Here is a 12,752-nt window from a genome sequence, read left to right on the forward strand (position 1 = left end):
AAAAGTTGCAGTAAGCCGTGATCACACCACTGCACTCCAACCTGGGCAACAGAGCGAGACCCTGTCTCAAATAAAACTGAAAAATATAAAATAAAATAATAGAGAACATCCCATAATATAAGAAACATTGTTAAGGACCTGAATGTAAGGCAAAGCTCTCTATATGAAAGGATACTTTGGGGGAAAATATGCCCTATATTTGTTTGCTTACTGTCATAGAAGAGCACCTAGTGTGTGCCTGACATACAGTAGGTGCTCAATAAATGTGAGTTTTCTTCCCTCCCTCATTATCTCACTTAGTTTCATGGAAGACACTATGAGGAAGCTATCATATTTATTTTATAGACAGGAAAACAAAAGTTTAGAGTTTAAGTAACTTACCTAGTTCATGTGACTACAAAGCGGCCACTCTGGTTTCCAACTGGAGCGCCCATGCTGTTCCTAGGATGGATACTGCCTCTCTAATCATCATAGCTGAGCTTTGCAGGTGTGCATTGACAAAGCTCTTCCACATGCCCCGTGTCACTGGATCCTCAGAACACTCCTGTAATATCAGAATCATTATTTTCTTCAATTTTAAGTGAATGAAGCACCTTGGGGAATTATAGCAGTCTGCCCAGGTTTTCTAACGTAGCAAATGGGTCCATCGGGATTTGAGCCTGTGTTTTAACTATTGCCCAAATCTTCCCTTTTGGTACCACACTATGTGGCATCTCAGCGTGGCACCCAAGGACGGCTAAAGGGTGAGCGTAAACTGAGCGATGGGGGCCCAGTTCACAATCCGACTGGCTCATCAGTTTCAGAGCAGCCCTTAAATCCTATCTCAGCCCCATGGAGAGGCCACTTTAAATAATTATAACCAACGTTTTCATTACATGCTATTGTTTATAAAATACCTATCTTGTGTTCTCATTTTGAATGAAGAGCCACTGCATTCAAAAACAGAACAGTAAGGTGACGATATTTTTCAAGCTGGCTAGGCCCAGCCCTAACAATATGCTTAGATGCCGAATCAATTTCCACATCCTGAAGGCCACTTTCCTAAGTGACAGTGAGTTTTCTTGCTTCACTTCATCTCATTGAAGTTACCTTGATCCTCTAGGTATAATATTCTTGATCTTTTAAAAACAGATTTGCTGTATCATGATTATACAAACAGTATATGCCTTTTGAAAATAATTTAGAAAATACAGGATAGAATAAAGAAGAAAGTAAGCATTTAACAAGTATCCCACTTACCAAGATATGGTAACATTAATGTCTGGTATATACTTCCTGTGTGTGTGTATAATGGCTTCATAATATTTCATCAAATATACATGTATGTGCATACCATTATTTATGTAAACATTCCATCCCTAATTCCTAATTAACGAACGTTTGCTGCTTGGTTTCTTCTCAATGCATATACAACATTTCAATGAAAATCTTTGAGCATTCATCTTTGTGTACTTGTCTCATTTCCTAGAAATGGAATTACTGTTCATGGGAATATACTTTTCAAAGGTTTTTAAAAGCATGTCGAAAATTACCCTCCCAAAAAGTTGAGTCTATTTATACGCTCACCAGGACAGCATAAGCATATACCTTTCCCACACTGCTGCAACAGTGAGAATTAGCAAACCTTTATTCTTTAACAGCTGGTAGGGAAAAACAGTAACTTTGTTCATGTTTCTTTCACTACTTACAAAGGTGAACATCTTTTTATTGGTGTGTTAGTAAGACGATCATATCATTTATTGTCCAATCTGGAGTATTTTAAGAGTAGAAGTGGGTACTGACTGGAGGATCAGTGAGAGCTTATGGTCACACTGTGGCTGACCACTTGCATTTCTTAGTTTGAGAATTCCTTGTTTGTAGCTTTTTCTTACTTTCCTATTGAGTTGTCTGCTCTTAATTACATAAAGGTCATGTTATAATAATAACAATAATCCTTCGTAATTTGTGTAAAATATATATTCCCTGTAGGTCACTTATTTTATTTTTAGTTTTGAAAGCAATACAAAAACATAGTTTTTAAAGTTTGCTTCAGATTTCTTAATTTCAACTCTTTTGAGACTATTGTAGATTCTCATGCAATTATAAGAAATAATATAGACAATCCTCTTGACTCGTTACCAAGTTATCTTCAGTGGTAACACCTTGCAAAGCTATGGCACAATATGCCAACCAGCTGTTGGCATCAATGCCTCGTGTTGCTCTTTTAGAGTCACACCCACTACCTTTCCACCCTCTCCTTAACCCCTGGCAACCACTAATCTGTTCTCCATTTCTATAATTTTGTCATTTCTAGACTGTTACATAAATGGAACTATACAGTATGTAACATTTTGGGATTTTTTTTTTTTCCACTCAGCATAATTCTCTGGAGATTCATCCAGTTTGTTGCATGTATCAGTAGCATGTTCCTTTTTATTACTAAGCAGTATTCCATGGTATAGATGTATCCCAGTTTGCTTAACCATTCACCCTTTGAGTAATATCTGAGTTGTTTCCAGTTTTTGCTACTACAAAAAGGCTGCAATAAATATTCACATACAGATTTTTGTATGAACATAAATCTTCATTTGTCTAGGATGAATGTCTAGGGGTATGATTGCTGCCTTACACAGTAGTTGCATGTTTAGTTTTTTTAAGAAATCGCCAAGCTGTTTTCAGAGTGTCTGAGCTATTCTATATTCCCCCCAGCAATGTATAAATCATTCGGTTTCTCTGCATCCTCACCAGCATTTGGTGTTGTCACTATTTGTTATTTTAGCTCAGCTAGCTGGATAGTGATATCTTATTGTGGTCTTCATTTGCATTTCCCTAATGGCCATTCATATTGAATATCTTTTCATGTGCTTATTGCCATTTATCTCTCTTCCTTGGTGAAATATCTCTTCATATCTTTTGCCCATTTTCTGACTGCGTTGTTTGATTTTTGCACTGTTCTATTGTGAGAGTTCTTTGTATATTCATTCAGATATTAGTCCTTTGTCAGATATGTAGTCTGCAAATATTTTCTCCCACTGTGTATCTTGTCTTTTCTTCCACTTAATACGGTCTGTCACAGAACAAAATTTTGACATTTCTAATTAATTAACTTTTCCTTCATGGATTGTACTTTTGATATTAAGTCTAATGACTCTTTGCCCTGTATCCTAAAAATATTCTATTTTATTCTAACAGTTTTAGAGTTATACATTTAACAATTAAGTTCATAATTTATTTTGTATTAATTTTGTGTAAAGTGTGAAAGTTAGATTGAGGTGCAATTTTTGCCTATGGATATGGCTCCAGAGCCATCTTTCTTGCTTTTTAAAAATTTTTTTTCAACCTTTGTTAAAAACCAATAGAGAATATTTGTGTGGGTCTATTTCTAAGTTCTCTGCTCTGTTCCATTGGTCCATGTGTCTCTCTCTCCACCACTAACACATAAGCTTTTTTTTTTTTTTGAGACGGAGTCTTGCTCTTGCCCAGGTTGGAGTGTCATGGCACAATCTCGGCTCACTACGACCTCCGCCTCCTGGGTTCAAGTGATTCTCCTGCCTCAGCCTTCTGAGTAGCTGGGATTACAGGTATGCACCCCGACGCCTGGCTAATTTTTGTATTTTTAGTAGAGATGGGGTTTTGCTATGTTGGCCAGGCTGGTCTTGAACTCCTGACCTCAAGTGATCTGCCCACCTCAGCCTTCCAAACTGCTGGGATTACAGGCATGAGCCACTGCAGCTGGCTATATAATCTTGATAACTGTAACTGTTTAATAAGTCTTGAAATCTGATAGGTTGATTCCTCTTATTCTTCCTTTTCAAAATTATTTTAGCCATTCTAAAGTTTTTGCCTTCCAATATAAATTCTAGAATAATCTTGTTTAGGTCTACAAAAATCCTGCTGAGGACTTGATAGAATTGAGCTAAGCCTTATAGTGGGTGGAATTATGGTAGCTCCAAAAATATATACACGTCATAATCTCTGAAACCAGTGAATGTGAGCTCATTTGGAGAAGGGGTCTCGCCAGAGTAACTAAGTTATGGATTTTGAGATGAGATCATCCTGGATTATCCAAGTGAGACCTATATCCAGCAAAAAGTGTCCTTATAAGAGACACATAGAAGAAGACAGAAGAGGAGGAGGCCATGTGATCATCATGGAGGCGGAGATTGGATTGGTGAGGCCACAAGCCAAGGAATGCCGACAGCCACCAGAAGCTGGAAAATGCAAGAAAGAATTCTCCCCTGGGGCCTTTGAAGAAAGTGCTTGAGTGCCAATACATTGACTTTAAAGTTCTGGCCTTCAGAACTGGGAGAGAATAAATTTCTCTTATTTTAAGCCACTCAGTTAATAGTAATTTGTTCCAGCAGTTATAGGAAACCAATAAAAAGCTGTATATCAAAATACGTTACAAGATTTTGGATTTTATCTAAACCTGTTTTTAGCTGGCTTCTTCTGACCCTGCTTTGGAGGGGTGGTGGGTGGGGGATGGAAGTCACCTCCTTGTTACTGTCAAATGGAGCTAGAAATCCAGGTCCATCACTCAGCCTATATAAGCACCAGAGATGGCAGTTCCTTGCTGCTGCTGGGTGAACATGAGAGTTGGTCTCCCCATATAATCTCCACTGACACTGTTGGTGGGGAGTGGGAGACTTTTGTACAGGCCAGTGGACATGCAAGTCTTGGTTCCCTATGTGGTCTTCTCTGACAGTACTGCACTGGGGGATGGGGGTTCCTAGTACAGCCTTACAGAAGGGGAAGTGTAGGTTCTCCACCAGGCCTTCACTGGCATGGGTAGGGTTGGGAACACAGTTTTTTCTAAGGTGTTTGGCTAAAATACAGCAGAGCGGTTATTGGCTAAAAGTCTGTCTTTCTAGACTGCCGCTTTCCTCTTCCTTTGGCTAGAGAGAGCAGGCTTTCCTTGGGGCTTTTGTCAGGGGCCTGGGGTCTGCTCCTATTAGCCTTTCTGGGTTCTCAGAAAGGCTTTCTCAGGCTTGGAGCTGAGCTGGCTTCCTCAGCTCCAAGCCTGGGGTAAATGAAGCAAAAGGAAAACTCAGGCAACTCACCACCATGTCATTTCACAGGTCCCGAGGTCCCTAGCTGCTCATGCCTCCTTCTCCCCACCTTTCAGAAACATCTCATGTTTGTTTTAGATTGAATATCCAGGGATTTTAGTTGTATTTAGTGAAGAAATAGGGGAAAGTACATCTACTCCATCTTCCTAGAAGCAAACGTTTATTTTATTTTTTAAAAATAACTAACACAACCTAAAGAAAACATCACAGCTCCTCACTGCTCCCGCCTTACCCTCACTGCAGTCTCCATAAGTAACTGCTGCGTCTCCAAGTGTCTGCAGGCAGCATAATTCAAAACAGAAGGCTCACGTCTTCCACTTCATGGTTCAATTTAAAGTAACTATTTTAAAGTAGGTACTATATTTACCTGTATGGTTCAAAAAGGCATATAGAGAAAAATCTCCTTCCCATTCTTATTTCATAGATACTAAATTATCTTCCCTAGAGGCAACCAATATTAGTATCCTCCTGTGCATGTTTCCAGAGATATTTTATGCATAGATTTGCAAATAAATCATGCCTCTTGGGATAAAATGTATTATGGTTTCCAGTTATTGATACCCTCTCTCCCAGTAAAGAGGAATGCCCTCTTTCCTCATTGCTGGCTGGGCAGTGCCTTCTGGAAGGAGGCACTTCTGGAAGGAGTGGAAGGAGTATACCTGCCCCCCCATAAACAGACACACCCCTGTGACTCACTCTGACCAATGAAATGTGAACAGAAGTCATGTATGCCAGTTCTAGGCAGAAAGTCTAAAGCCATCATGGGCTTCCACTCCCTTCTGGCTCTTTTTCTCTGCCATGAGAACAGATGTGCAAGCAGCTGCTCTTCCAGCCTGGGTTTCATATGTTTTGTGGAGCAGTCTCAGCAAACTCACAGCCACTGTATTAGTTAGCTATTGCTGCATAACAAATCACCCTAAAATTGAACAGCAGCTTACATAAAACTATTTACTGTCTCACAAAATTTCTGAAGGTCAGGAATCTGGAAGCAACTTAATAGGGTGATTCTGGCTCAGGGTCTCGTAAGGTTGCAGTCGAGCCGCCAGTGGGTCTTCAGCCATTTGAAGGCTTGACTGGGGCTTAGGCATCTGCTGCCAATATGACTCCTTTGTATGGACATCTGCAGGAGGCCTCAATTTCTTGCTAGTTGTTACCAGGAGATCTCAGTTCTCACCACATGGGGCTCTCCATAGAGCCACTCAACATGGCAACTGATTTCCTCCAAAATAAGTGATCCAAGAAAGAGAGAGACAGCATGTGCTCAGGATAGAAGCCACAGTGTCTTTTATTACCTAGTCTGAGAAATGGTATCGCATCACATCTGTAGTGTTGTGTTGTATTCTGTTGGTTGTAGAATACCAACTCTAGTGCCATGAGGGAGGGGACAACAGCCAAGAGGCAAGGATCACTAGGGCTGTCTTAAAGCCTGGCTTTCACAGCCACAGACAGGAGGACTAAGGGGGAAAAAAGCATGCTTTTAATATGTGGGAATCAGTTGTTGCCTCAATATAACCTATCAAAAGCTCACTGGTACACTACATATCTTTGTGTATAAATAGTTTGCATTCAATGTATTTGTACCTGCTGATACCTTTGTACATGCCGTGTCTTTCTCTAACAGATCCAGATTCAATACTTACTAAATGCCAACAATGAGACGGAGAATAGTATGAGGTGCTGTACTTATTTTCACAACAACCCTGTGAGGGAAGCCTCATTTATTATTATTGCTGATCCTATTTTCTAGATGAGAAAACTGAGCTTCAAAGATTCCCTGTAGCTGGGCTCAGTGGTGTGAGTCTGTAATTCCAGCTTCTTTGGAAATTGAGGCAGGAGGATGCCTTGAACCCAGAAGTTGGAGGGTGCAGTGAGCTATGATTGCACCACTGAACTCCAGTCTGGGTGACAGAGCAAGATGAAGAAGAAGGAGAAGGAGGGGGAGGAGGGGGAGGGGGAGGAAAGAGTCTCACCAAGAAGGCGTTACCTGAGGCCCCATAACTAATAAGTGCCATGGCTAAGATTTAAATTTCTTCCTAAAGATGAGCCACTCCCTGAACGCCTCCCTGATTTCCCATTCCCGCCCAAGCCACCTACTGCTCAATACTCCCACCAATGGCCAAGTATCATCTCCTCACTACCACTGAAACTCTTAAGAAAGCAGAATTCATGCAAAAGGAACAAGGGGGAGACACTCCCTCCTGCAGGATGGTGACTTGGTGCCTCTGGGATTTGCTATGAACACCATGAGAATCGATCAATACCTTTGTCCATAGAGACAAATTTATAAAAGGTGGACAAATCCACCTTGTTTGAAGAAGCAAATTGGCTGTGGTTTGCTGACCTAAGAACCTACTTAACCCTTATAGTACAATTTATATTGGCAGATGCAATGTGAGTTCATACCATTAACTTAGAAATGAACTTGTGCAATGCACATATTTGGAGACTTGCCTCTTCCACCTGTGTATGCATGCATGCAACTGTGTGCACCTTGTTCTTGCACTATACTGGAAGTTCAGTAGGGGTAGGGATCACACTTGTTTTGTTGGCTTGTTTTTTTCCCTGCAGCACTGGAGCATCCCTTTGGCCAGAGCTGAGGTTAATCTATGCTTTTCACTGATGAACAAAGCAAGGAAACCGTCACTTGCTTCTGTCTGTAGAAATTTTTGCAGGACAGGAGATTTGCAATCACTTGCAGTTATTATTAACTGCTAGCTAACTGCAACAATTATTTTTCTTAGTGGCATAAATGCCTAAGAGCTTTCAGTTTTCCCTGTTGAGAATGCACTGCGGCTTACTTTACATCCTCCCAGTTCCCTGAAAGAATCCAGAAAATGTAAAGAGAAGAAAACCACACAGAAATAACACAGGTATTGTGCTCCCTGGACCAAGGTAATATTCAGTTTCAATCTGGCGGTTAGGGAAGAGGAAGGAACATCTTAGTCTGAAATCCTACCCACGAAGAGTCCAAAATAAAATAAAATAAAACACGTATTGTTTAGGCAAGTGTTATTGCCAGATGACATTTCAATTCCAGTCTGCTCTGCCTAATGCCTTCGTTTCCTACTCTGTAGGACGAAAGCAGCCCTCTCATCCCACAGGTTCAGAAGAAAGCTCCCCTTTGCAGGCAGAGATGCCATTTTCGGCTTTGGAAGAGAAACAAATCATGTTATTGTCAAGGCTGTTACTGAGAACATCATGCTCTCAGCCCTACTGGCTTGGCCATAGTCAAAAGAATCAAACAAAGCTGTTTGCCTTGAATTTCATCATTCTGGCTTGCCCAGCTGGGATCTCCCCCCACCCCTACCCTAATTCCACTCTCAATTCAAATGCCCTAGAATTTGTTCCAGGAACAAGTTAAAATTCCTGCTAATTTCAGACTTACCAATAATGCAAGTCTTTTCTTTTTTTGTTAAGAAATGTTGATTGCTGGAAGATCCTGGACAGAGAGCTCCAGAGTCTGAAGCCCCTGAGTAAAAGAGGGAGATGGAATGATCAGTTTGCACGACTGGAGGATATACATGAAGTGTAGGCCACTGAGCAAATATCTAATTGCCTTTCAGGGCACAGAGGCCCTAAGGCCCCACGCTTGGCTCTGACACCTGTCACCACTCTTGAGTGGACCCAAGGGAGTCTGTCTGCGCAATAAAGGCATTTGGGTCCTACCTGTTAATCTCTCGCCTCAGGGCCTGTACGTAGGTCCCTTATTCATTATACTGTCAACTCCTTCACCTTTGAGGCGGAATAGAAATGCAATAATTGTCCCGTGGGATTGGGAAAACACAAAGGATAATGTGTTCCCCCAAACAGTGTTACTTAACAGTCCATCAGATAGGGGAAAATGTACTGGCAGCTTTTCTTATGCTTGCTTTGAGCACGCATGCATGTACACATGCATATGTGTGTGTGTGGGTGTGTGTGCGCATGTGTGTGTGCACACTTCAGTATGTGGGGCGGGGAGGAGCCCTTTTTTTCTTTTTGGAGTTTGCTTTGTTATTAAAATTTTCTTTGAAAAATGCCATTTGCTAGAACATTCTTTGTAGAAACCTCCAATAGGAAATACTAGAGTCAATACAGGTTAAGAGATACTGTTTAGAAAGCAACACCTTTGGAGACAGAAATAATGAGATTTGAATTCTTGCTCACACAGGGAGACTGATATGAAGCAAGTGAGGTTATTGTCTCTACTCCTCATTTCTAACCCACCTCTGGGAAATGGATATACTATAATAAAGCCTAAGGGACAGGGTGACTGTGAGCATAAAATAAAGTGGAATATATAAAGTACACATGCGAGGAACCAGGCATAAAGTAGATGGGTAAGAACAGTGACAGCCAACATTTATTTAGCTTCTATATGAAGACATTGGCTTCGGTGCTTTACCTAGAAGATGCCATTGAATCCTCACCACTACCCTGAGAGGTAGACACTACAATTATCCCCATTCTACAGAAAACGAGGCTTAGAAAGGCTCTGCCTGAGGACTGCAGCTAGTTAAGAGGTGGAGGCAGGATTGGAACTCAGGCCCAGCTCTATTCACAGAACCCTGTACCAAGTAACTCAGGTTACTGAGTCCCATGAGCCAGACCTGGCTTACGGGTATGTTTGCTGTGGCTTACTGTATTTATTTTTAAAAATCTAACTTACTTGCCAACAGTTAAAAATTGGGAGAGGTTTCACAGTTCTTAATCTTTGGCTTCGCTTTAAAAATCTGAAGCTCTGGTTACCCTGACCCTGTGTTCTCATGTGGCCATGACAGGCTGGAGCTGCCCAGTGGCTGTCACTTTTGGACAGCCAGGAGTGTGTCACAGTCCACCCGCTCCTCATCCTCACACATTCAAGTAACCACTGGGCCCCTGGGAGCATCTGAGGGTTTGACTTCTCTCCTACTGCCTTTTACATCCATATTCCTCTCTAAAGCCATAAAGTTGTTAGGCAACAATCTGGTATCTGTATATGGTTCCTTTGTGGAGTAAAATGCCTGCGGTAACTCTCATGTCTGCTGAATTCTAGTCATTCCTGTCTGATGCAACTCCCAGTACAATGTCAATAACACACAAATAGTCTCCTGGATGCCTCGGGGACCCTCCTGATGCCTCTCTCTGCTCTAAGCCTGGAAAGACCCAGAAGCATCCCCGGCTCTGAGCAAATATCATCCCTTAGGTTTGTCTTTTTCTTCCCTTTGATCTCCCAAAAAACTATCCTAGCCCAGAGACTCCCCACTTCTGCCTTCCTGGATTATTGCAGTAGCTTTCCACCTGACCCCCTAACATACCCCCACCCATTCAAAACCTTCATATTCATCTTCAGCAAATCCTTCTTTTCTCTTTTTTTTTATTTCCATACGTTTTGAGGGAACAGGTGGTATTTGGTTACAAGAGTAAGTTCTTTAGTGGTGATTTGTGAGATTTGGGTGCACCCATCACCCAAGCAGTATACACTGAACCCGAATGGTAATCTTTTATCCCTCACTTCCTTCCTGCCCTTTCCCCCTGAGTCCCCAAACTCTATTGTGTTATTCTTATGCCTTTGCATCCTCATAGTTTAGCCCCCACTTATGAGTGAGAACATACGATGCTTGGTTTTCCATTCCTGAGTTACTTCACTTAGAATAATACTCTCCAATCCCATCCAGGTTGCCACAGATACTATTAATTCATTCCTTTTTATGGCTGAGTAGTATTCCATTATATATATGTATATATATACCACATATATATATGCGTGCATATATATGCATATATATATGCCATATATATATAGATATAGATATAGATATATACCACAGTTTCTTTAACTACTGTTGATTAGTGCGTATATGGGTTGGTTCTACATTTTTGCAATTGTGAATTGTGCTGCTATAAACATGCATGTGCAAGTATCTTTTTCGTATAATGAATGACTTCTTTTCCTCTGGGTAAATACCCAGTAGTGGGATTGTTGGATCAAATGGTAGTTCTACTTTTAGTTCTTTAAGGAATCGCCACACTGTTTTCCATAGTGGTTGTACTAGTTTGCATTCCCCCCAGCAGTGTGTAGAAGTGTTCTCTGTTCACCACATCCATGGCAACATCTATTATTTTTTGATTTTTTGATTATGGCCATTCTTGCAGGAGTAAGGTGGTATGACATTGTGGTTTTGATTTGCAAGCAAATCCTTTTTTCATGGCCAGAGTTAGCCTCATGGGCGTGCAGTTTAGAAAGACCCCTGCTTAGAAAGACCCCTCAGCTGGTTTATACCTTGCTGTTGCATTTTGAAATGTCTCATGATTTCTGAACAAAGGCCTGCATTTTTATTTTGCACTAGGGCTGACAAGTAATGTAGGTTTCAATTCAAGAAGCTTTGATGGCTTCTAACCTTAGCAGTATTTCCATCTTTTCTGGACAATGACAAATAAAGAACGTGATAACATTTGTATGCTGCAGTGGGCTGCTCCGGAAACCCAGACCCTGACCAGCCATGCAGGAGAAAACAGATGTGATGGCAAATTGTGGCTCTTTAGCTTCAACCAAAGATGCTGAGTACACCTGTGAGGGCAGTTCTGGCCTGCAAGAGAGAGCCTGTGAGTTCACTATAGTTCCCATCAGCTTTATCTCAGGAAGCTTATCCTGCAGTCAGGCTGATCTCTGTGAGTTTATGTATTAGTCACACTCTCATCTCCAGGCCTTCATTCTTACGAATCCAGTTTCTAAGACTAATCACTTCCCTTCTCAGTGTTACCCAAATCCTGCCCACATTCTCAGAGCAGCTCAAGTCCGCAAAGTGTGCCCTGTGTATTAATATCAACCAACAGTGCTTCATTCACACATTGCATGATTATTGATGTCTTAATCTGTGGAGGTACTGAGCCAGTGTGGGGGATATGATTGTAATAGCATGTGCAAGCCCCTGCCTGATGAAATTAGGGATGCAAACGAGTAAAGGGGTCACTTCAGTGCAGTGTGACCAGAGGTGTCGCAGAAGAACTAAGGGGAGGATGCACCCATCTCCCAGGGCTGCTCTAATGAATTACCACCCACTGTGTGGCTTACAGCAACACAAATGTGTTCTCTCACTTGTCTCCTCCAGGATGGTTCAAGTGATTCACCATCCTGGAGGAGACAAGTCTGAAATCAAGGTGTCAGCAGGGCCGCACGCCCTCTGAAGGCTCTAGGGAAGCCTCCTTTCTTGCCAATCTCAGCTTCTGGTGCTTCTTGGTTTGGGGCTTGCATAGCTCTGGTCTTTGTCTCCTTCTCCATGTTGCCCTTTCCCTCTTCTCTCTGTGTCTCTCTTCTGCATGCCTCTCATAAAGACACTCACCATTGTATTAAGGGCCCACCTGGATAATCCAGGATTATCTCCTTTCAAGATCCTTAATTTCATTATGTCTGCAAACAGCCCTTTTTAAAACTAAGATAACATTCCCAGGTTCTGGGAATCAGGTTGTAGATGTATCTTTGTTGGTGACGGGTGGAGACCACCACTCAATTCACTTCAGAGGGTTTATGACAGGGGCAACTAAACCCACACTGGGGAGTTGGGGGAGGTCTCCTTGAATAAGTTAACATTTAAACTGAATACGTCAGGCAAGCGGGGAAAGAAAGGTGTGGAGGAGTGAAAGTGTTTCTGGAAATAACATGTGCAAAGATCCCAATACAAAGTTAAGCATCCTGGATACCTGGAGCTGAAAGAAGCTAAGTATGTCTGCAGAATACTTAGCAAT

At 41.7% G+C, this 12,752-nt stretch overlaps 1 protein-coding gene across 5 annotated transcripts in view; it reads right to left on the bottom strand.

The window, feature by feature from the left end:
- LOC106994247 (uncharacterized) overlaps nt 1–12,752 on the bottom strand; it is a 66,098-nt gene that overhangs the window by 25,963 nt on the left and 27,383 nt on the right. For 4 of the 5 annotated variants that reach the window (XR_013408051.1, XR_013408056.1, XR_013408052.1 and 1 more), the window contains one exon: nt 382–544. The gene's annotated coding sequence lies outside the window, so the exon portion shown is untranslated. Of the gene's footprint in view, nt 1–381; nt 545–12,752 lie in introns of those variants that run through there. The other variant, XR_003724367.2, reaches the window with a different exon arrangement.

The sequence above is a fragment of the Macaca mulatta genome, chromosome 17, assembly GCF_049350105.2.
Source record: "Macaca mulatta isolate MMU2019108-1 chromosome 17, T2T-MMU8v2.0, whole genome shotgun sequence".
In the NCBI taxonomy this organism is placed as follows: Eukaryota; Metazoa; Chordata; class Mammalia; order Primates; family Cercopithecidae; genus Macaca; species Macaca mulatta.